The sequence below is a fragment of the Notolepis coatsorum genome, assembly GCF_963971535.1.
Source record: "Notolepis coatsorum genome assembly, chromosome: 2".
Lineage (NCBI taxonomy): Eukaryota > Metazoa > Chordata > Actinopteri > Aulopiformes > Paralepididae > Notolepis > Notolepis coatsorum.
Window position 1 is genome coordinate 226,965,505 of NC_140166.1, and position 26,005 is coordinate 226,991,509.

A 26,005-nucleotide genomic window follows, 5' to 3' on the forward strand; every position below is an offset into this window, starting at 1 on the left:
GACAAGGGCTGCCGGGAGCAGACAAGGGCTGCCGGGAGCAGACAAGGGCTGCAGCGTGCGTCGCGCCCCGGGGACCAATCCAAGTGCTCCTGTCCGTCTTCGTCAGGGAGCATGTTTTTCCATTGGGTTTATCTTATCGGGAGGGGAAACCCTTGCGAGCACGGGGAGAACATGCAAACCCCAGCAGGGTTCTGTGTGGAGTTGGTGTTCTCCCCGTGTTTGCGTGGGTTTCCTCTGGGCACTCTGGTTTCCTGCCACACCTTGAAAGACATGCATGCTAGGTTTCCTGAGATCGCCCTTGACCAAGGTACTGGCAGTACAGCTGGAGTTGGGCCCCAACTGATCAAATGCAAAAGTCAAATTTCCCCAAAGGGGTTTAATAAAGGTTCAACTTCACTTATATTAGCCATGATGACTGATGACAAACTAGGATACAAAACAATTTTTTTAATCTAAAACATTCTTTCTATTAAACTAAATTAAATTGGAATAGTTCCAACTGCTCATCTGAACTAAGCAAATGGAATAATGTAAAATGGTCTTTTATTTATTTATTTTAAATGTGTAGTGTCTCAGAACTCTTTCATAGAGTGGTCTATAAATGTGTTTTTTTAATATTATTAAATTATAAATTATAATGGATTCATTTTATTATAATTATTATTTGGCGGTTGTTTCTATTCAACTAAATACAATTGAAATAGTTCAACCGCTCGGGATGAGGAAGGGATTTGACATTCACGGGTGTTTACATATTTATTAAATTCTATTCATGTTTTTCATATTTTTTTTAATGTTTTGCATATATTTGTATATATATATATATATATTGGTTTTTGTAAGGATTTAAATCAGTAAGGAATTACATTCATTTTGAGTAGTGGAAAAGGGGTAGGATTAAATAAGTAAGGGATAATGTATGGCTACGAGGTCATTGTCGCAAAATAATTGACCGACACGGAGTTTAAAATACAGAGGCGCCGCGCCGAGGTGTTTTAAACGTAGTGAAGGTCAATTATTTTGCGACAATGACCGAGTAGGCTATACATTATCCCGCTTATTACATGGCTAACTTACTAACAATATACCTAATTCATTTGACAAATCGCAGTTGTTCTGTGGCTCTGTCAGCCCAAATAAAGTGATTATTATTATCGTGGGCAGCCTCTGTGTTCTGGCTCCGCTGTGTTCTGCATGGCTCCGCTCGTCGCTCCGCCCCCTGTCATCGCCGGCACGGCAGTGTCTAATTGCACTGAAACAGTGTGTCAGTGGGCTTGATTGCGAACAGCTGCGCTCTGTGGTCATTATTGAAAAATCTGCGGTCATGACCGCAGTCGGGGGGCTGTTGACCAATCACAAGCAAGCATTTCGGCGAATGTGAAAACGCCATGTAATAAGTATACTTCTTCCTACTCCTTTTCGAAGTTATGTTGTTTTTTTTCTTTTTTTTCCCTCATTTCATTGCTAGAGATTAATGATTTGTTTTTGTTTTATTTACATGTTCGAAATAAAGATTTCAAATCAAAGAATTTGATCAAGAGTCCCTGTATAGTAACAGTGTTAGACTAGATGAATAAGACATAAGAGGCCGTGCTGTCTCTCTCAGTGGGCAGTCTGGGGACCCAGTCGCAGCAGCAACTGATGTTTAATTAACATAGGAAGCCTGATGGAGACCAGATGTAGGTCAGGTCACAGCAGAGCCAGCCAGGTCACATCAACATGAGACTACCTACTCGACCATGCTCTCCTCTCACACGAGACTATACCTACTCGACCATGCTCTCCTCTCACACGAGAGCCTCCTAACCCATATCTGGGAGGTTTCGGGGTGTTTTAATGTACATTCTGTGCTTTGAGTTTCATCTCCAGGGACATTCTGGATGAAAGTACCAACGTCGGGAACTCCCTGTGTTTGCGCTATTTTGCCGCGATTGATTATTATGGTTGTTCATAAACCTAACTCTTACCTTAACCCTAACCTTACGGTTTATAAACCTAACTCTTACCTTAACCTTACTGTTTATAAACCTAACCCTTAACCTTACTGGAGACCTCCCGCTCCACCATAACCTCAACTAGAGGTCCATTGATCCAGAATGTCAGGTGACTCTCCATGCTGCTGTCATGCGAGAGGATGGTAAATGAAAACCACGAGACCCATATTGAAATGACCTTTGTGAACTGATAAATTATGACCAGTCACCACCAGTGATTGTAAAATCAATTGTCATATCTAATACTTGTCTATATAGTTAACCAAATACTGAGTAAAGGCAAAAGGAAGCTCCGTTTCCTGATAGATGTACCACTAACGTGTACAGACGTGTCAGCTGTGTGACCTTAAACTGACCCAGGCCCTCTGCAGCCTCGCTCTAAAGTCTCTCTCTCTCTCTCTCTCTCTCACCAAACAGCCCACTATGATTATTGAGCGCCTCTCTGTGGGTTTGGGTTAAATTATGCGATGCACTCGTAGCGATGTGTGAAGGTCTTTCATTGGACTATTAACTAAATAATGTAAACATTGGACATTCTGACCAGCAGGAGAAAAGAAAGAAGCATGAATCCGCAACAGCTGTCACCACTGTGTACATACTTGCATTATCACACACACACACCCAACCAACCAACCTACCAACCAACTGACCACCCAACCAACCAAACAACCAACCAACTGACCACCCACCCAACCAACCTACCAAACAACCAACCAACTGACCACCCAACCAACCAACCTACCAAACAACCAACCAACTGACCACCCAACCAACCACCCAACCAACCTACCAAACAACCAACCAACTGACCACCCAACCAACCACCCAACCAACCTACCAAACAACCAACCAACCTACCAAACAACCAACCAACTGACCACCCAACCAACCACCCAACCAACCACCCAACCAACCGACCTACCAACCAACCAACTGACCACCCAACCAACCAACCTACTAACCAACCAACCAACCAACCAACTGACCACCCAACCAACCAACCTACTAACCAACCAACAAACCAACCAACTGACCACCCAACCAACCAACCTACCAACCAACAAACCAACCAACTGACCACCCAACCAACCAACCTACCAACCACTCAACCTACCAACCAGGCAACCTACCAACCAACCAACCTACTAACCAACCAACCAACCAACTGACCACCCAACCAACCAACCTACCAACCACTCAACCTACCAACCAGGCAACCACTCAACCTACCAACCGACCAACCAACAAACTGACCACCCAACCACTCAACCTACCTACCAACCAACCAACCAACTGACCACCCAACCAACCAACCTACCAACCAGGCAACTGACCAACCAACCAAACAACCTACCAACCAACCAACCAACCACTCAACCAACCAACCACTCAACCAACCAACCAACCAACCAACCTACCAACCAACCAACCACTCAACCAACCAACCAACCAACCTACCAACCAACCAACCTACCAACCAACCAACCAACCACTCAACCAACCAACCACTCAACCAACCAACCAACCAACCAAACAACCTACCAACCAACCAACCAAACAACCTACCAACCAACCAACCAACCAACCAACCAACCAACCAACCAACCACTCAACCAACCAACCAACAAACCTACCTACCAACCAACCAACCAACCAACCAACCAACCAACCAACTGACCAACCAACCAACCAACCAACCAACCAACCAACCAACCAACCACTCAACAAAGTGAGCTTTAAGGCTACTGGTCGCAGCTAAGACATATTGTCTGGCCAATAGTTGCATTTTGGCCTCATACTGCATCTGTAAAGGGCAGCATGGAATTCAGTGGGTGATAATCAGTTTTCTGCGGGCGAGACAAACACAGTCCTACACTGTCCTCTTCTCTCTGAACAATGTCCATGTGTCTTCTCCTGACCCGTCCCAGAGCCCAGTCTCAACATGGGGCTGGCCGACGAGCCCAAAACTCACATCACAATATCGCTCTTATTTTGAGGGTACACTTGTGACATATGGCATCTGTCTTATATCTTTATGTTACTACCAGTCGTTATGCTGCTATTTCAGTCTATGTTCTCTTAAATAGAATAGAATAGAAATACTTTATTCATCCCGAGGGAAATTTGGCACTACAGATCGCTCACAGTAAACAGTGAACATTTCAAAAACAAAAGTCATGAATAAGAATAAAAATAAGACTAAGAATAAAATTTTATAAAATACAATAAAATAAAATACGGTCTGGGATATACATTTTCTATGTTATGTATATCCCGGACCGTATTTTATTTTATTCTTAGTCTTATTCTTATTTTTATTCTTATTCGTGATTTTTGTTTTTGACTACCTAAATGTTTACTGTTTAAAGTATTTCTATTCTATTCTATTTAAGAGAACATAGACTGAAATAGCAGCATAACGACTGGTAAATGGACTGTATTTATATAACTCTTTTATCCAAAGTGCTTTACGACTTATGCCCAACATTCATCAGTACACTCACACATTCACTGCTCTACCTCCTGGGACACTGACACCCCTTTTTATTTTATTATCCTGCTGCAAGGAAAACATTTAATGTAAAATACATTAAAGTTCAATACAAGATAGCTTCAGGGCATTTTTATTAGATGGGCCAGTGAGTGATAGAGATGATAGAGATAGAGAGGGATAGAGAGAAGGAGGATGTCATGCGACAAAGATCTTAGGTGGGATTCGAACCCACAACGTTGCGACCACATGGTGTGCACCATATAGCGCGGGGAGCCACCAGGACGGACGGCACTATTTCAACATGCTGGTTTTGGACAGACTCCCCTGCTGTCTCCATAGAGATCACTGCACTTCTGCGTTACATTGAGCTCATGGGAGAAAATTAATGAATGTGGATGAGAGCCTTAACATTAAGTGGTTGTAGCTACGGCTGTGGGGGTGATGGAGACATGATCCAATAGACTTTTATACGCCCGAGTCTCCTGAACATGGAGAGACCAGTCCCAAGTCGATCGGCATTTTCTCGGCCGAGCTATAGTCACTTTCCCGCACCTACTCCCGAACTCTGCATGAGCAGATTGCCCACGGAGTCTCTCTGGATTATCCAGAGATCTAGGTTTATCAATCTGCGCATGCAGAGTTCAGGGGTTGGTGCGGAAAAGTGACTATAGCTTGGCAGAGAAAGTGCCAAGCGACTTGGGACTGGTCTCTCCATGTTCAGGAGACTCAGGCGTATACTAGTCTATTGGATCATGTCTCCCGCACCCCCACAGCCGTAGCTACAACCACTTAATGTCAAGGCTCTCATCCACATTCTTTAATTTTCTCTCCCCCCGCTCTCTCTCCCATGATTTCAGAATACCGGAAGTGTTGCGGTGGTCTATTAGTGCTAGTCTATCATGTGACCCCTGGTTGTTAACACGTCCTCCTATAAATCAAACACCCCCCCCCCGCCATCATAATGGACAACCTCTCTCGCTTGCCAACATATTTCAATCACTTAGTTTACACCCACTCTGGCAGAGACACAGACTGGGCAGCCATGTTCTGTACTCCACCAGGACATGTGTCTCATGGTAATTTGCACTAAGACCTGCTTTTAAGATCTGCAAGGGTGCATGGAGAAGGAGAAACACACACACACACACACACACACACACACACACACACACACACACACGCACACAGGCAGACACAGACACACACACACACAGAGACAGACACAGAGACACACACACACAGAGACACACACACACACACAAGCGCAGACAGACACACACGCAGACACACACACAGAGACACAGACACACACACAGAAACACACACAGACACACACACATGCAGACAGACACACACACACATGCACAGACACACACACGCAGACACACACACACACGCAGAGTCGTAGACACACACACACGCAGCACAGACACACACACACAGACAGAGACAGAGACAGACACAGACCCATTAGGGAGGTATACTGAATATGAAGGTATACTGTCATGGATCCATGCAAAGGTATGGATTTTTATTCTATTCGTCGTCCGTGATATAATATATAAAAATGGTAAAATGGGGCGGCAATGGGGTGACAGTGGCTCGGGAGGTAGAGCAGTCGTCTGGTAATCCGGAGGTTCCCTGTTCGATTCCCGCTCCCCCCGCGCAGCGTGTCAAAGTGTCCTTGAGCAAGACACTTAACCCCTAACTGCTCCCGATGAGCAGGTTGGCACCTTGCATGGTCGCCTCTGCCGTGAGTGTATGAATGTAGTGAGTGAATGGGTAAAATGTGAGGAACAAATTGTAAAGCGCTTTGGATAAAAATGCAGTCGATTTACCATTTATATATACTGTATATATATATAATTTTTTTTGTAAACAATTTAGTAAATAATTCTGTATTAAAACATATTTAATACATTACATAAACGAATACATTCATTAAATTTTTTTTTTACTTGCAGCAGTATTCAAAAGGTACATGAAAATAGACCATTTCGAATTTTGATTGGAATAGACAGAAGACAGAAGAGTTAATTAGCAAAAACATATATACCGGTATCTCCATCACAAATCATGTGTTTTTTATTGTGCATTCCAGGAAACATCAATCAAACTGCAGTTGGGTTGTTTTGATCAAGTAAAAGTAACTTAACAAAAGTCAGAGGGGGGGAGGGGCTTGAAGGGGGGGGGGGGGGGGGGGGAGCGCACCGCTATGAAGGAAAGGTACGCTGCGTTTACAACACAAGACGAAATTAGCAACGTGACATGCGGCACGATAATTATGAATCGATTATCTTGTACGTGTGTTCGTGCGTGTATGTGTGTGTACCATATGTGTGTGTTTGCATTTGTGTGTGAGCACGAGTGCATGCATGTTTGCATGTGTGTTTATGTGTGTTTATGTGTGTGTGTTTATGTGTGTGTTTATGTGTGTGTGTGTACTGTATGTACTTGCTTGCTCTCAGAGACGGACTCTCTCTCTCTCTGTGTGTGTGTCTGTGTGTGTTGGCTAGGAGGAGTTAAGCCTCTGCCAAGCCATCAGCTGACTAAGCATTTAGTCTCCTTCCTCTGAGAGTTGACTAAGCTAGGCCAGCTGTGACACGGATATCTGATGAGTCCCTCTGTCTGTCTCTCTCTCCGTCTCTCTCTCTCAATTCAATTCAAAAAGCTTTATTGGCATGAAATTTCACAAATGTTGCCAAAGCACAATTATGACATAAACAGCAATCCCGCCCTCTCTCCATTTCTCTCTCTATCATGGTGTCCAGTTAGTTACCGCTCACAAGCAGGCGTTATGGAATGTGATCGAATACAGTTCAAATACGACACCATGGAGCCTGACGGACCTTCATCATGGCTCCATCCATACCAGTACCTAACAGACCTTCAGCATGGCCCTGTGATATACCAGTACCTAACAGACCATGATATACCAGTACCTAACAGACCATGACATACCAGTACCTAACAGACCATGATATACCAGTACCTAACAGACCATGATATACCAGTACCTAACAGACCATGATATACCAGTACCTGACAGTGACAGACCATGCTATACCAGTACCTAACAGACCATGATATACCAGTACCTGACAGACCATGATATACCAGTACCTGACAGACCATGACATACCAGTACCTAACAGACCATGATATACCAGTACCTAACAGACCATGCCATACCAGTACCTAACAGACCATGATATACCAGTACCTAACAGACCATGATATACCAGTACCTAACAGACCATGATATACCAGTACCTAACAGACCATGCCATACCAGTACCTGACAGACCATGCCATACCAGTACCTAACAGACCATGATGATTTGATTTGATTTTTATTTAGTACATACAATTTATACAATAGTATAAAAACAAGGGGTACAAGGATAACATGTGAAAGTCTGTCGACGTGTTTCCAACATGGTCCCAAGAAGAATACAATAAATCACAAAGAAAGAGTTAAGAAGATAAAATAGATACAACAAGTAGATAAAATAGACAACACAATTTTCTGAAAGAGCCTCATTACAGCATGTCATGTTCCTGTGTGCATGGGTATGTATGCATGTGTGTGTGCAGTGCAGCCCCTCCTCAACACATGATGTCTTTAATCTCATTAGACAATTAGCCTCTCTTAACCTCTCTCTCTCTCTCTATCTGCGAGTGTGTGTGTGTGCGTGCGTGCGTGCGTGTGTGTGTGCGTGCGTGCGTGCGTGCGTGCGTGTGTGTGTGTGTGTGTCACAGTGGTCAGTCACATTCCATACAGGTTGTTTTGTTATGTGAATGTTTGAAGTGGTACTGAGTTACTCTGCTGTATACTCTGAATACTGTGTACTCTGCTGTATACTCTGAATACTGTGTACTCTGCTGTAAACTCTGAATACTGTGTACTCTGCTGTGTACTCTGAATACTGTGTACTCTGCTGTAAACTCTGAATACTGTGTACTCTGCTGTAAACTCTGAATACTGTGTACTCTGCTGTATACTCTGAATACTGTGTACTCTGCTGTGCTGTATACTCTGAATAATACCTTCAAAATATACTGCTTTAACAAGACAATGGCAGGAACTTGTGCGGATAATATACTACTAATACTGCCATTATATGAGTGAGTGAGTGAGTGAGTGAGTGAGTGAGTGAGTGAGTGAGTGAGTGAGTGAGTGAGTGAGCAACATTGCTGAAGGTGCTTTGCATCTGAGAAGCTGATACACAGGTTGTTTTGAACAGCTAATACCGGCAGCATTCCAGAAGTCAAGTAGGCTAAATTACACTAGGGTTCATAATCTCATAGGTAAATCTGTATTGAGACCTGAGCAGGGGGTAAACAGCATGTGTACATACATAGTAGCAGGCCGTACGTCCTAAGCAGAGGTAAACAGTACTGTATGTGTTAGCAGGCCGTACGCTCTGAGCAGAGGTAAACAGTACTGTATGTGTTAGCAGGCCGTACGCCCTGAGCAGAGGTAAACAGTACTGTATGTGTTAGCAGGCCGTACGTCCTGAGCAGAGGTAAACAGTACTGTATGTGTTAGCAGGCCGTACGCCCTGAGCAGAGGTAAACAGTACTGTATGTGTTAGCAGGCCGTACGTCCTGAGCAGAGGTAAACAGTACTGTATGTGTTAGCAGGCCGTACGTCCTGAGCAGAGGTAAACAGTACTGTATGTGTTAGCAGGCCGTACGTCCTGAGCAGAGGTAAACAGTACTGTATGTGTTAGCAGGCTGTACGCCCTGAGCAGAGGTAAATAGTACATACTGTATGTGTTAGCAGGCCGTACGCCCTGAGCAGAGGTAAACAGTACATACTGTATGTGTTAGCAGGCCGTACGCCCTGAGCAGAGGTAAACAGTACTGTATGTGTTAGCAGGCCGTACGCCCTGAGCAGAGGTAAACAGTACTGTATGTGTTAGCAGGCCATACGTCCTGAGCAGAGGTAAACAGTACATACTGTATGTGTTACAGGGTTTCCGTTAGAATTTTTTTTTGCAGGTCTGAGTGTCCGGTAGATTTCAATCTACCGGACAAATGGGATAAATTCCGGTCAGAGTTTATTGAGCTTAAAAACAATTGATAGACCTATATAAAGAATGACATCATCAAGGCATTTATAATATTTTAACTTAAAACTAGGCTACTTTTGCGTATCAGTCATTAATATATTCCAAATAAAATAAGTCCCTCGAGACTTCGTGCTGCTGCTGCCGACTTGAGGTGTCGGTGGGCAGTCTGCCCGACCTTAATAAACAGCAGTCTGTTATAATCACATTTTTATGAGCTAACTAATTCCGTTATATTGGACATTTGTATTAATTATATCAAGCGAAGAACTGAGAAATTTGGCACCGCTGTGTCAGCGCGAGCTGGCTGCTGATATATTTACGTGAAGCATGGAGCACTTGGAGCAGGCAGAGCAGAGCAGTGGTGTCAGCAGCGCCCCCACCCAACAGCTGAATTGCCAATGGCTGAATTGGAGTACTGCACCCTGCCAAGCCATGCTTCACGTAAATATATCAGCAGCCAGCTCGCGCTGACAGCAGGATGTCATTATTAGACCGGCTGCTTGGTGAGATTGTTTCGTTCATCGCATAGGCTATATAATTTTAGCCTATTTTAATACAATTCAAATAATCTAATTGTGTTTAGAGGGAATTATTTTCACCGGACATTATGACCGGAGAGATTAAATATGTCGGACTTCAACAGATTTTGCCAGTCAAATACCGGTAATTACCGGCTAACGGAAACGCTGATGTGTTAGCAGGCTGTACGCCCTGAGCAGAGGTAAACAGTACTGTATGCGTTAGCAGGCTGTACGCCCTGAGCAGAGGTAAACAGTACTGTATGTGTTAGCAGGCCGTACGTCCTGAGCAGAGGTAAACAGTACTGTATGTGTTAGCAGGCCGTACGCCCTGAGCAGAGGTAAACAGTACTGTATGTGTTAGCAGGCCGTACGTCCTGAGCAGAGGTAAACAGTACTGTATGTGTTAGCAGGCTGTACGCCCTGAGCAGAGGTAAACAGTACTGTATGTGTTAGCAGGCCGTACGTCCTGAGCAGAGGTAAACAGTACTGTATGTGTTAGCAGGCCGTACGCCCTGAGCAGAGGTAAACAGTACTGTATGTGTTAGCAGGCCATACGTCCTGAGCAGAGGTAAACAGTACATACTGTATGTGTTAGCAGGCTGTACGCCCTGAGCAGAGGTAAACAGTACTGTATGCGTTAGCAGGCTGTACGCCCTGAGCAGAGGTAAACAGTACTGTATGTGTTAGCAGGCCGTACGTCCTGAGCAGAGGTAAACAGTACTGTATGTGTTAGCAGGCCGTACGCCCTGAGCAGAGGTAAACAGTACTGTATGTGTTAGCAGGCCGTACGTCCTGAGCAGAGGTAAACAGAACATACTGTATGTGTTAGCAGGCCGTACGCCCTGAGCAGAGGTAAACAGTACATACTGTATGTGTTAGCAGGCCGTACGTCCTGAGCAGAGGTAAACAGTACATACTGTATGTGTTAGCAGGCCGTACGTCCTGAGCAGAGGTAAACAGTACTGTATGTGTTAGCAGGCCGTACGTCCTGAGCAGAGGTAAACAGTACATACTGTATGTGTTAGCAGGCCGTACGCCCTGAGCAGAGGTAAACAGTACATACTGTATGTGTTAGCAGGCCGTACGTCCTGAGCAGAGGTAAACAGTACTGTATGTGTTAGCAGGCCGTACGTCCTGAGCAGAGGTAAACAGTACTGTATGTGTTAGCAGGCCGTACGTCCTGAGCAGAGGTAAACAGTACTGTATGTGTTAGCAGGCCGTACGTCCTGAGCAGAGGTAAACAGTACTGTATGTGTTAGCAGGCCGTACGTCCTGAGCAGAGGTAAACAGTACTGTATGTGTTAGCAGGCCGTACGTCCTGAGCAGAGGTAAACAGTACTGTATGTGTTAGCAGGCCGTACGTCCTGAGCAGAGGTAAACAGTACTGTATGTGTTAGCAGGCCGTACGTCCTGAGCAGAGGTAAACAGTACTGTATGTGTTAGCAGGCCGTACGTCCTGAGCAGAGGTAAACAGTACTGTATGTGTTAGCAGGCCGTACGTCCTGAGCAGAGGTAAACAGTACTGTATGTGTTAGCAGGCCGTACGTCCTGAGCAGAGGTAAACAGTACTGTATGTGTTAGCAGGCTGTACGCCCTGAGCAGAGGTAAACAGTACTGTATGTGTTAGCAGGCCGTACGTCCTGAGCAGAGGTAAAGGTCAAGGTCAAGGTCAACTTTATTTATATAGCACATTTAAAATCAACCGAAGTTGTACCAAAGTGCTGTACAATACAAAAACATAAATACTAAAATAAATCCAAAATACAGTATACACACAAAGTCATATAACTACAATAAAGTTTTAAAAAAACAATCACGACACAACCAGGGATGTGTGGCTTACCGAGCCTCAGAACGCCAATAAAAACAGGTGAGTCTTCAGCTGTGTTTTAAAACTCTGTAGGGTCTGGGCAGCAGACCTCATTTGCAGTGGAAGACTGTTCCATAATTTAGGGGCAGCCACCGCAAAAGCTCGTGTAAACAGCATGTGTACATAGTAGCAGGCCGTACGTCCTGAGCAGAGGTAAACAGTACATACTGTATGTGTTAGCAGGCTGTACATCCTGGGGGGGGTCACATTTGACTCAGAGGGAAATGACACCACAAGCTTAATAAAAAAATAAAAATAAGATGCGACTACAATGATGGCCGCACCAAATGTCAACACACACTACACAGTGTAGTTGCCAGTAAAAACAAGGGAGACAAAGCGATATTCGCATAAACTATTTGATTTTTCAAGCTCACACAAAAACACTTGACCTCCATGCCAAGTTCCAGCCTCCTAGGACGAATAATGTGTTCGCTAGAGGGTGGGGTCGCTAGAGGGTGGGGTCACTAGAGGGTGGGGGGGTCGCTAGAGGGTGGGGTCACTAGAGGGTGGGGTCACTAGAGGGTGGGGTCACTAGAGGGTGGGGGGGGTCACTAGAGGGTGGGGTCACTGAAGGGTGGGGTCACTAGAGGGTGGGGGGGTCACTAGAGGGTGGGGTCACTAGAGGGTGGGGTCACTAGAGGGTGGGGTCACTAGAGGGTGGGGTCACTAGAGGGTGGGGTCACTAGAGGGTGGGGTCACTAAAGGGTGGGGTCACTAAAGGGTGGGGTCACTAGAGGGTGGGGTCACTAAAGGGTGGGGGGGTCACTAAAGGGTGGGGTCACTAAAGGGTGGGGTCACTAGAGGGTGGGGTCACTAAAGGGTGGGGTCACTAGAGGGTGGGGTCACTAAAGGGTGGGGGGGTCACTAAAGGGTGGGGTCACTAAAGGGTGGGGTCACTAGAGGGTGGGGTCACTGAAGGGTGGGGTCACTAGAGGGTGGGGGGGTCACTAGAGGGTGGGGTCACTAGAGGGTGGGGTCACTAGAGGGTGGGGTCACTAGAGGGTGGGGTCACTAGAGGGTGGGGTCACTAAAGGATGGGGTCACTAAAGGGTGGGGTCACTAAAGGGTGGGGTCACTAGAGGGTGGGGTCACTGAAGGGTGGGGTCACTAGAGGGTGGGGTCACTAGAGGGTGGGGTCACTGAAGGGTGGGGTCACTAGAGGGTGGGGGGGTCACTAGAGGGTGGGGTCACTAGAGGGTGGGGTCACTAGAGGGTGGGGTCACTAAAGGGTGGGGTCACTAGAGGGTGGGGTCACTAAAGGGTGGGGTCACTAGGGCTGACCTTCGATCTTTTTTTGGAATTCGAAGCTTCGGGGCCAAGATTAGATTTTAATTCGAAGCTTCGAAATAAAAAAAAATAAAAAAAAATTTATTAATATTATTATTATTATTATTATATATATTTTTTTATGTTGTGGGACTTGTACAGCACTTTGTTCAACTTTGTCAGTGCTGTAAAGTTTAAACCTTTTTAAATCTTAGACAAACTAAACACTTTGCTTTCATGAAATATTGTAAGCCGTCATTTGAGGCTTTATAAAAGCAGCACAATGAACACAAATCTCTCAGTGCCGAGTCCGACCTCATCTTAAATAACAAACAGCATTGCTTGTTGTAATTAACAAAGAGAGGCAGAGTTGATTTTGCAAAAAATATTAAAAATAAATAAAAAATCTTTTTACATGATCGAATTTTTTTTTCATATTCGAATCCCATGGCATCGAACGAAGCTTCGAAGCTTCGAAGTATTTAAGACAGCCCTAGGGGTCACTAGAGGGTGGGGTCGCTCCTGTGGACCGACTGACCAACAGGATGAGCTGTAGAGCAGCTGGTCGCAGCTGAACACGTTGTACATACTGTACATTCCATGTGTACCATCTGCCGTCTGTGCTGCTGTCTGTTCTCCTCCAGAAGCACGGGGGCGTGTGAGACTGAGTCCAGATGCGTGAGACGCGCTCGGTGCATTCCTGCAACAGGTGGAGAGACTGAGGCCTGCGGCCCAGAGCTGCTCCTAAAAGAAGAGCCCATCTGGGAATACAGATGCTTTTAGAGAGAGAGACTACTCCTTCAGTGGAGGAACTGAACATATTCTCTCTCTTTTCATCTGACGGAGGGAGCACGACCGGCTTCATAATCACATCTATTAACTAGGACGGGTGCTGCTTCATAATCACATCTATTAACTAGGACGGGTGCTGCTTCATAATCACATCTATTAACTAGGACGGGTGCTGCTTCATAATCACATCTATTAACCTGTTCCACCCCAGGTGAAAATCTGCATAAAATGTATACCTAGGTAAATGGAATATTGCTCCACTTCTACAAGGGCTATTTGCATATTCTTGGTATCTAGGAACATCTATGGACCTCAATGAATGTATTCTCAGTGTCAGAAATATTGTGTCTATTACTAGGCTTGCTTAAATTCTGATGAAACAAAGGAAAATATGAATTATGATTTTTCTTTTCATCTTTGACAGTGAATAAAACCATGATAATAATGACCAAACTTAATAAACTGCCACTGAGCTCATTCAGTACCCTCTTGAGATCATGTGTACAAAAGATCTAAGGAAATTAATAAAGGGAAGATGATCAAATTGAAGGTTTTGTATATACAGTACTGAATTCTCCCATCCGGACCAATGCAATTTGAAATATTATTATAGAATATAGAATATATGCTTATACATTACCTTATTATAGCCAATTCGCACATTTATATATATATACATATAGTATCTTTCAAATGGCCGAGTTCAATTTGGATATAGTATCACCAGGCGTGCATAATAACATATACTGATATTTAATGTAATCGACTGTACTTTTTTATTTCTCCCACAGTGTAATCATTTTGTAACTAATTTCAGATCTAATTATTCCTACATGATTACAATAGTGTGGAGAAACTGACTGCGTTTCAATATTTGTCAAAAACGTTACCTTTTGTAGCTTATTATCGCGAATCATAACAATTATTAACCATATTGGACCACAGGAAGTGCAGAACGGAGAAATTCTGACACTGAACGATAGACAGCGATCTCCTCTTCAAAATGGCCCCAAAAAGATTCCAATTCCCATGGTTAAAAATGTCCATTTCCGCTTCCGGGTCAAAACACGAGTGGAAAATAAAAACTTAAAATGATATAAATGCACTTTTAACCTATTGCTAAACTATTGCCAACCTAACGTTTTACATTATACATGTATTTGTGACATAGTAGTGATAATAATACTTGAAAACGTTTGATTTTAAAAACGTTAATTTATTGCATCACTCATAAAAATATTAATATATGATAATAATGTCAAAAGGGGTCGGTACCGTCCCCGTGGGGTGGAAAGGACGGGTGCTGCTTCATAATCACATCTATTAACTAGGACGGGTGCTGCTTCATAATCACATCTATTAACTAGGACGGGTGCTGCTCGTTGGAGATTTTATTTGGACAAATTGTACTTTGATGCTTTGCCAAAATGTGTGTTCCATTAAAGCCTTTCAACTGAATGGATAGACCCTGAGAACAGAGGGCAAGAGTAACCTCGTTCCCAGCTTTATCTCGAGAGATAAAGCCTGGTAAAGCACTACGGCCGAAAGTGGGAATCAGGTAGGAAGTCCCGCCCCTGAAATCACGACACGGTGCTCATGAAAATGTATTCCCCCCAGAAACAACCTCGTTATCGCCTCCCTCGACAGGCTGACAGACCTGCTTGTTGTTTGTTTCGCTGGGGACTATAAACAGATCAGGGGGTGCCCGGAAACCGGAAAGCCTGTAGCCGGTATTTCTGTATTTCCGATTCACATTTTAGGAGGCATAGCTTTACCAGCCTAGGGCGAGAGAGAGAGAGAGAGAGAGAGAGAGAGAGAGAGAGAGAGAGAGAGAGAGAGAGAGAGAGAGAGAGAGAGAGAGAGAGATAGAGATAGAGATAGAGATAGAGATAGAGATAGAGATAGAGATAGAGATAGAGATAGAGATAGAGAGAGAGAGAGAGAGAGAGAGAGAGAGAGAGAGAGGAGAGAGAGAGAGAGAGATAGAGATAGAGATAGAGAGAGAGGTGCAGTGCAACTGTCCTGGCTGGTACCATGTGTACATTCCATGGAGATTCCATGGCTACTATTACTATACAGCAGCACAAACCAACACGTTTCACTCCAGTGTAATCATAACAATGCAAATCAGGTGGAATTCAGCATCTGTGTGCATTAAATACTGTACGTCTTTTCCTGTTGTGGGTTAACACTGTTGTTGTTACTGCACCCTGTGTGTCTGTCTGTCTGAAGCTGCCCGTCTCACTGCATGTTGTGGGTTAACACTGTTGTTGTTACTGCACCCTGTGTGTCTGTCTGTCTGAAGCTGCCCGTCTCCCTGCATGTTGTGGGTTAACACTGTTGTTGTTACTGCACCCTGTGTGTCTGTCTGTCTGAAGCTGCCCGTCTCCCTGCATGTTGTGGGTTAACACTGCTGTTGTTACTGCACCCTGTGTGTCTGTCTGTCTGAAGCTGCCCGTCTCACTGCATGTTGTGGGTTAACACTGTTGTTGTTACTGCACCCTGTGTGTCTGTCTGTCTGAAGCTGCCCGTCTCACTGCATGTTGTGGGTTAACACTGTTGTTGTTACTGCACCCTGTGTGTCTGTCTGTCTGAAGCTGCCCGTCTCACTGCATGTTGTGGGTTAACACTGTTGTTGTTACTGCAGCCTGTGTGTCTGTCTGAAGCTGCTCGTCTCACTGCATGTTGTGGGTTAACACTGTTGTTGTTACTGCAGCCTGTGTGTCTGTCTGTCTGAAGCTGCCCGTCTCACTCAGAACACGGCCAGAAGTGAGTCAGTGAATGGCTCTGCATCGATTACACTCCTGACATGTATCTCATATAATACCACTTCATGTTAAAAAGAACTTGAACTATGCCTTTAAGTTCATGCTCATAGGTCACGTCATGTATGTTTGTGTGTGTGCGTGCGTGTGTCTCACCCAGCGGGGTAGGCTATCAGTCCAGTGCGAGGGTCGCAGGTCAAGGCTCGGTTCCCAGGAGCAGTGATCCCCAGCACCTTCTCCAAGGTCACCTGTAGGCACACAGAGGGCAAAGGTCAAATAGAGTATCATCATCTGTATATCGACGTCACCCATCCCATCCTACATACTGTAAACTATAGTCATGTAGATGACATCCTGCATACTGTTACATACTGTAAACTATAGTCATGTAGATGACATCCTACATACTGTAAACTATAGTCATGTAGATGACATCCTACATACTGTAAACTATAGCCATGTAGATGACATCCTGCATACTGTAAACTATAGTCATGTAGATGACATCCTGCATACTGTAAACTATAGTCATGTAGATGACATCCTGCATACTGTAAACTATAGTCATGTAGATGACATCCTGCATACTGTAAACTATAGTCATGTAGATGACATCCTGCATACTGTAAACTATAGTCATGTAGATGACATCCTGCATACTGTAAACTATAGTCATGTAGATGACATCCTGCATACTGTAAACTATAGTCATGTAGATGACATCCTACATACTGTAAACTATAGTCATGTAGATGACATCCTACATACTGTAAACTATAGTCATGTAGATGACATCCTGCATACTGTAAACTATAGTCATGTAGATGACATCCTACATACTGTAAACCAGGGTTCGAAATTAACGGGGGCTTGGGGCATAATGCCCTTGAAAATGGACAAAATGCCCTCGAAAATCAGTTAAGGGGGGCACTTAATGCCCCCGACAGTTTACTAATTATATATATTTATCCGGTAATGGAGCGTCTGTGTATCGCGCAAATAAAAAAATTCATTTGGCGGAGCCGGTGTTCTGCACTGGCTGCAGGCAGCAGCAGCAGCACTGCAGCCAGCCAGGTGCTAGTCAGTTTGTGTAAAAATGGCACGCACAATATAAATCAATCTTCATTACGACTTTAAAAACATAGCCATTAACATTACATAGGCCTACACACATCTTGCCATAGCGTTAGCAGTTTGTACAATGTTTGTAGCTGTTAGCTAGCTAGCCCTTCACAACAACAGCTAACACCGTAGCTACTAGCTACTGTAGCAGAGGAGGAAATGGGAGTCTGAGAGGCGGGGTGTTTAAAGACAATGATAGGCGTTTATTTAACATCCAAGAAGGCTAACATACAACTGTGTTTTACTAACTCCAACCGGGACTATTATAGCTTTCGCGCTGCTTGTTGATGTTATGAACTCCTCCTAACGTGACCGGAGCTGAAGGTGCCACGCTAAAATGTCCGTGGGGACCCGGCGCCACCCATAGATAGTTCCAACTCACCGAATTACGTAATCCACCACAGTTGCACTCAATATTTAAATAATGTTAGTCTAAATAAATGTAGACAGAAACATAATTTCAAGCAGAAAACGAATCTTTCCATTAAGAACTGACAATCAGGGAATTTAAACATGGTTGACATTGTTTTTGTGTGTTTATATTAATTAAAGAAAGGAAAGTCTAGTGCTGGCTGAGCATATTGTTTGTTTGCACTAAGTTAATACTTTGACAAATGTAGCCTATATTTTTCAGTCAGTTCGGTCTTTGTGTGCCAAACATTATTTAAGGCTGTAAACACTGTAAACCTTTTATTTTATTTTTAATAAATGAGAAGCATGTTTAGATTTGAGTGTTACATTTTTTTTTAATAAAAATTAACTTATATCGAACTGAAAACCGTGACCCCAAAATCGTGATACGAACCAAACCGTCCATTTTGTGAACCGTCCCACCCCTACCGTTTATCATAAAAATTCAGTGCCCCCGAAATACAAAAAAAGCCCCCGAAAATCAATTAAGGGGGGCAAAAAAAGCCCTTGAAATTTTTTTTTAATTTCTAAGCCTGCTGTAAACTATAGTCATGTAGATGACATCCTGCATACTGTAAACTATAGTCATGTAGATGACATCCTGCATACTGTAAACTATAGTCATGTAGATGACATCCTACATACTGTAAACTATAGTCATGTAGATGACATCCTGCATACTGTAAACTATAGTCATGTAGATGACATCCTGCATACTGTAAACTATAGTCATGTAGATGACATCCTGCATACTGTAAACTATAGTCATGTAGATGACATCCTGCATACTGTAAACTATAGTCATGTAGATGACATCCTACATACTGTAAACTATAGTCCACATTAGGATCGATGTATTTCGATGCATCGTTACACCCCTAGTAAATACTAAATGGCAAATACACTGCATTTAATTTGTGCTTTCAGCCAAGACACACACACACACGCACACGCACACGCACACGCACACACACACACACACACACATACGCACACTTTTCCATGTACGGTGGCCTGGATAGGACAGCCATTAGTTACCACTATGGGTATCTGGAGGCTTTTCCACTGATGCCTGTTGAAGTCTCTCAACTAGACATTAATGGGATGTGACGGGACGGGCAGGTTGACATGTCTAGGGTTGAAGTTTCCCCTTAATGGTCGGAAGAAGACACTGCTGCTGCCTGAAACATTTATACTTGAGAGAAGTTTCTGGAGATGAGACAGACAGAAGGCCTGCCTGAGCTAGAGGACAGGGACGAATCAAATCAAATGTATTTGTAAAGCCCGCACTCACAAGTTAATGTCCCCATGGGCCGGACACATCTTCAATAAACAAGCCAAGAAGAACATCACAATAAATCAAGAACAAAAAACCCACCATCAAATCCAAAATAAATGTAAAATAAATAAATAAATGCAACACTCCCAGACATACCCCAACGAAGGTAAGGAAAAACATGTGTAAACATCACGGTGGCAGCGTTGCATCAAAATGGCTTCTTCTCTTATTCTGCATTTGTGACATGCCTGGTGTGACCAGCATGCAACGCTGCCTCGGTGATGTTTACACGTTTATAAAGATTATTTAAAATGTTTATTAGCAACGCCGAGCTTTCAAACCATCACGTATCTCTGTCTGAAACCCTCGTGCAACTGTGAGTACCTTTGAAATTTCTCTAAAACTATACTCATATTCACCACGGTATAAAACGGGAATGTATGGATGAAAGAATTATTTGTTTTTCACAAATTGAACGATAGATACTCAATATATAATATATGATATATAATATAGTTTGAGCCCTGCAAACACCGCCACGTATTCCTATACTTTAAAGCGGTGGCCTTCTTACCACACAGTACACAGTGCCCTCTGGCGCTGATTGAGTTAAAGGTGAGATAACATATTTATGTAGAGTAATCATAACAAAAAAAAACAAAAAAAACATCCACAGAGGTTTTAGAAAGGTGTGGAATAAAAGTAAATTGCTTTTCAATGATTAATGATTGATTCAAAAATGTTGGCTGGTCCAAAATGCATTTAGTTGTTTACATGTATCCCCTCCCTAGTCCTACTTCCCCATTTCCCCCACGTGGAATGCACCGGATTGGATAAATGACACGCTGGTGCTCTAGTGGCTGAATGTTATCTATAGTACCTTTAATAGATATATTTATTTGTACTGGGGAAATTATCCTGATACTGATTTTAGCCTGGCGTGGGCCTCCCTGGAATGATAAGACGGGTCACAGCCTCGACGTTCCCACGCAGGTTATTCAGTACCGAGATGACGACGCTACTTCTTAAAAACACGACTCCTCTCGTTATGTCTCCCAGCGGTAAAAAGCCTTTCCCAAACGTTTCTATGATGACACTGACCCCCCCGCAGCGTTTCCGTTAGCCGGTAATTACCGGTTTTTGACCGGCAAAATATGTTGAAGTCCGACTATTTAAATATCTCCGGTCTTAATGTCCGGTGAAAATAATTCCTCTAAGCACAATTTTATTATTTGAATTGTATTAAAATCGGCTAAAATTAAATAGCCTATGCGATGAATGAAACAATAATTCTATTTTCAGTTTCATTGTTGCTTCACTCTGATAGGATGGCGCCGCGCAAATGTGAAACTTAACTTTTTTTTTTTTTTGAGCCTGCACGCTCTGGCCATCATAACGACAAACAGGTACACGAGGAAGAGAGAGAGATGGCGAAACAAGCTAAGCTTAGTAAATATTTCATGAAACCAAGCACAAGCAGGTCTAATAATGACAACGAAGATGAGTCTTCTGAACTTGAAGTCACAGAGACCGCTGACGCTGATGCCGTGGTGGCACCCGCGGAAAAGAAACAAAAATGTCGAGCGTACTTTTACTATTAATTTATTGATTGAACCACAAAGAGCATCCCCAGTCTGCTGCTACCGTTGCGAGCCTCGCCTGTTCCAATGGGGATCTATTAAAGTCGAACCAGCAACTAAAGTCACTGTTCTCGCAGCCGTCGCAGGTACAAAACGGATAGTCACAACGAGAGACGGGGTGAGTGAGTGTTGACATTTTTAATCATATGCAACTGTTGGTTGACTGCCGTGTCACATAGTAATGCATATTATTGATTATAACTAAATGTAGGCTATAACCTATAATGAAATTAACAAATGCGTTACGCGCACGTGGCTCGTCCTCTCTGCATAACGAGGCAATGTGATGATCAACTACAGTTTGCTGTGTGTGAAGTTGAACATTATGATATGTGTGACGTGTCTGATACAACGAGGTGAAGCGATGTGATACAACGAGGTGAAGCGATGTCGACTCGAGATTCATTTGGGAGTGCGTGTGACAGAGCTGCTGCAGCGGGAGCCTGCAGGGCGGGAGCTTGATGCTGGTAGCGTATCGCACTAACTTGAGAGGCGAGAGATAGTAATTTGATTCTGCAAATCAATTTCTCATTCTTCGCTTGATGTAATTAATACACATGTCCAATTATAACGGAATTCGTTAGCTCATAAAAATGTGATTATAATAGACTGCTGTTTAAAACTCTGACCGGAATTTCTTGAATATGTCCGGTGATAGAAATATTGCAGGACACTCAGACCGGCACGAATATGTTCTAACGGAAACGCTGCCCCCCCGTCCTCTTCTCTAGGCTAACTCTAGGCACCGGCCAGATGTCTAATGAAAGAGACGTGTCATAGAAGAGGCTGTGCCACTTCAAACCCACAGCGCTGCAAATAACGTCGTGGAGTTTCCCCCGTCATCCTCCGCAGAGCATTTGGAATGTTTTCTGTGGAGTTCTAGAACTCTTAACCATCAACGGCCAGTGTCCTTTATTAGATCAATGGAATCTGCAGTTCTCCAGATTCCATCTCACTTGAAAGGAACACAGTCTTTCTTTCTAGCACTGCGGCGGTACTTAGAACACTCAGTTTGTCTAACTGACGAGAGAAACAGCGTGCCTCGAGTTCAGAGCTAAATCAAATCAAATGGATTTGTAAGGCCCGACAACACACGCTAATGTCCCCATGGGCCAGACACGTCTTCTTTAAACAAGTCAAGAAGAAACATCACCATAAATCAGCGGTTCTCAAACTACAGGTCGCGACCCAAAGTGGGGTCGCGGGTAGGTGACAAAAAATAAATAAACTCCGGTCGAGTTTTCCACTCGGCAGCTGTGTGTATTTGCCATGTCTCGCCCCTTCATCAGCGGAGGCAGACACACAGTATTCCAATACACATCTCACTACAATGCATCCTACGAGGCTGCACATTATGTATAATCACGGGAGGGGACCGGGGGTCTGGTCGTTTGTGTGTAACCTGGCCTCGCAATGGATAGGTTTGTTGTCAGAAGCGGTGCCGGTTGGTTTGCGATGAAATGGGCTCTGCCTCTGCGCATAACCAGCTGCTATACCACACTGAAGTGAGGTGGCTATCTCGAGGCAGAGTATTAAATCGCGCAGATTTTCCTTGCAGACAAAAACAACCAATTGGCAGAGAAATGTGCTGATAATGCTTTTGTTGATAATATGAATTAATTTCATTGATAACATAGTGCTGTAATTTCATTTTCTAATAAATATGCATGATCAAGTTCAACAACGTGTGCTTTTATTTTGATATTCCTTATTTCCACATTGAAATTACGCGATACATTAAGTGTGGGGTCACCAAAAGAAATCCTAAATAAAATGGGGTCGTGGTATAAAAAAGTTTGACAACCCCTGCCATAAATCAAGAACAAAACAAAAAACACCATGAAATCCAAAATAAAATGTAAAATAAATGAATGCAACACTACCCACGCGAAGGTAAGGAAAAACTCACTAAAGACCTAGCAATAGGAAAAAAGCACCACAGGCAACGTGGAGGAGAGAAACCTTAGAAGGGCCGTTCAAGGGGGGATCTCCCTTCTTAGATGTCGGTGATAGTAGTGTTGCTATAAATCAGGCGAAACAGTTGGTAAGTACGTACATATACGTGTAATGAAACACAAATATGTACATGCAATAGCAACTGGGGTACATAAGAACATTTTGAAAGATTGAAAATATAGAGTAGAGCTGATGACGGATCCATTTGAGGTATTCATACAGGAGAGCTTGAAGCAGATTCAGATGATCGAATGAAGAAGACCGACTGCGGTTCAGCTAAGCTCTCCCTAAAGTCACAAAGAAGACGGGGGCGGAAGACGAGGGCCCGATCTCCACGTCTTGACCAAATAAAATAAAGAAACGCTTAGAGAGAATAAACATGAACGTTAAGCATCGGAGTCAGTGTCAAACAGAGGTCGGTAAAACCAGAAGCTCTGTTTACGCTCGAGATAAGTGTTGTTGACTAGATGAACACACACATTCTCCACCACATTGGCTCTCTCCATCCTTCCCCTCCACACACGTGTAAATACTAGGGGTGTAACGATGCATCGATTAATCGAAATGCGTCGATTCTAATGTGTTAGAATCGATGCATCGATTTGAATATGTTAGAATCGATTATAATCCAAATTAATCAAATTTTCTTTTTTTTATATAATATTGTTATATATATATGGGTTTTTTTATTGTTTTTATTTACCTATAGTCCATTCATGCTGAGTGAATCAGTTCCCCCAGCCACATTTGTGTATTCAAAATGTTTTGGGGATTTAACTGATATAGTCCGTCAGCGTTCGTCTCTACCATACAGTCTATAGTCTCAATACAGGTGTCTACTGTCTACCATACAGTCTATAGTCTCAGTCATACAGGTGTCTACCATACAGTCTATAGTCTCAGTCATACAGGTGTCTACCATACAGTCTATAGTCTCAGTCATACAGGTGTCTACTAGGGCTGCAACGATTAGTCGACATAATCGACGATGTCGATTATAAAAAAATCGTCAACGAGGAATTGTTGCGTCGATTATTATTTTTATTTTTTTGCACTACCTATCTTTGTGAAAGTGGCTTCTCAGCTCTGGTCCAGCTGAAGACTTCTTAGCTTAACATAACAGACCGATAGTAAGTTTGGGGGAACTAATGGGATAACTGGGGATGTTGTTTGGTCCTGACAAGAGTCTCAAAGTCTGGGGTGATGGTAGACAAAGCAACTCTGAGGTCATGCTCAATGTCCAAACTGTTCCTCTGCTTTGTCTTCAGCTGGACCAGAGCTGAGAAGCCACTTTCACAAAGATAGGTAGTGCAAAAAAAATAAATAAAAAGAAAATAGAAAAATATATAATATTTCTTTTTAATATAATTTTTTTTCTATTAGTCGACTACCAAAATAGTCATTAGTTGCAGCCCTAGTGTCTACCATACAGTCTATAGTCTCAGTCATACAGGTGTCTACCATACAGTCTATAGTCAGTCATGCAGGTGTCTACGTCCTACTAGACGTCTTTGCTTTAAACAGTTTAAAGCCTGTCTGTCGCTCACCAGACTCTCTCTCTCTCTCTCTCTCTCTCTCTCTCTCTCTCTCTCTCTCTCTCTCTCTCTCTCTCTCTCTCTCTCTCTCTCTCTCTCTCTCTCTCTCTCTCTCTCTCTCTCTCTCTCTCCTCTCTCTCTCCCTCTCTCTCTCTCCTCTCCCTCTCCCTCTCCCTCTCCCTCTCCCTCTCTCTCTCTCTCTCTCTCTCCCTCTCCCTCTCCCTCTCCCTCTCCCTCTCCCTCTCCCTCTCTCTCTCCCTCTCTCTCTCTCTCTCTCTCTCTCAGAACAGAAAGACCGCTGGGCCCAAGACAACAAGTAGAGCTTTCACTGAACATTTGAGGTCTCTGTCAAAGGATAATAAAATAAATAAATAAATACAAATTATAATAACATAACCACTGTCAGAAATGGATTATCTTTTAAAAAGAATTTGCTGCGACCAGCAACTCTATAGGTCACTCTGTTGCTTCACAGAATTCCCCACCCTCTAGCAGCCACAGTATTCACCCTAGGGGACCGAAAGTGTGTGTGTGTGTGTGTGTGTGAAGCTGTGTGTGTGTTCATTCCAATTGGCTAAAAGGGGGAGTGGCAATGGGAGTGGCCTATCGCAAAAAAGGCACATCATCCTCAAGTGGATTCACTTACACAAGATTTTGTGGAATGGTTGGTCATGACCCCCCAAGCACAGCTGATTTAACTGGTGATGCCAATTGGCTTGAGCATGGGGCAAGGACACACACACACACGGTTATACACACAATGATACAGTACCCAACCACACAATGATACACAGATATAGTACACACACAAACATACACGCATACACACACACACGCACAGATACAAATACACAAACACACGTAACACACATAGCCACGCTCTCTTGTGACCCAAGTTTTTAATTACATTTTCATCTCTATATAAATATTTTTTGTTTTTTTCTTCAAGCTTTTGATTAAATCTAACAGGTTAAATAATGACCTTGTGTTCTCCTCCTCCCATAGTGGGGCCTCCTCACGGGTGGCTTGTGTGGGCTCAAGGTGAGTGAGCCAGGCCCCTGTGACTAGTGACACAGCAGCGCGAGCTACGCCCCTACACTGTGAAAACAGTAAAAAGATAATTAAACCAGGGCGGCTGAGTGGCGCAGTGGGCAAGGCGCTCGCCACTAACGCAGGAGATGCTGGTATCGAGCCCAGCTCTCGCCATTGCTACCGGCTTGGCCGGTCGTCATACTAACACAATTGGCAGTGTTAGGGGTGGGAAAGCCGGTGGGTGGGG

General features: G+C 43.6%; 1 pseudogene across 1 annotated transcript in view; it reads right to left on the bottom strand.

Annotated features, from left to right (window-relative positions):
• LOC311223832 (mitogen-activated protein kinase-binding protein 1-like) overlaps window positions 1-26,005 on the bottom strand; it is a 161,237-nt pseudogene that overhangs the window by 114,506 nt on the left and 20,726 nt on the right. The window contains exons 2-3 of the transcript XR_014621036.1: window positions 16,940-17,031; window positions 13,835-13,970 (exon numbers count right to left, since the gene is read on the bottom strand). The product of XR_014621036.1 is annotated as a mitogen-activated protein kinase-binding protein 1-like (transcript). The remainder of the gene's footprint in view (window positions 1-13,834; window positions 13,971-16,939; window positions 17,032-26,005) is intronic.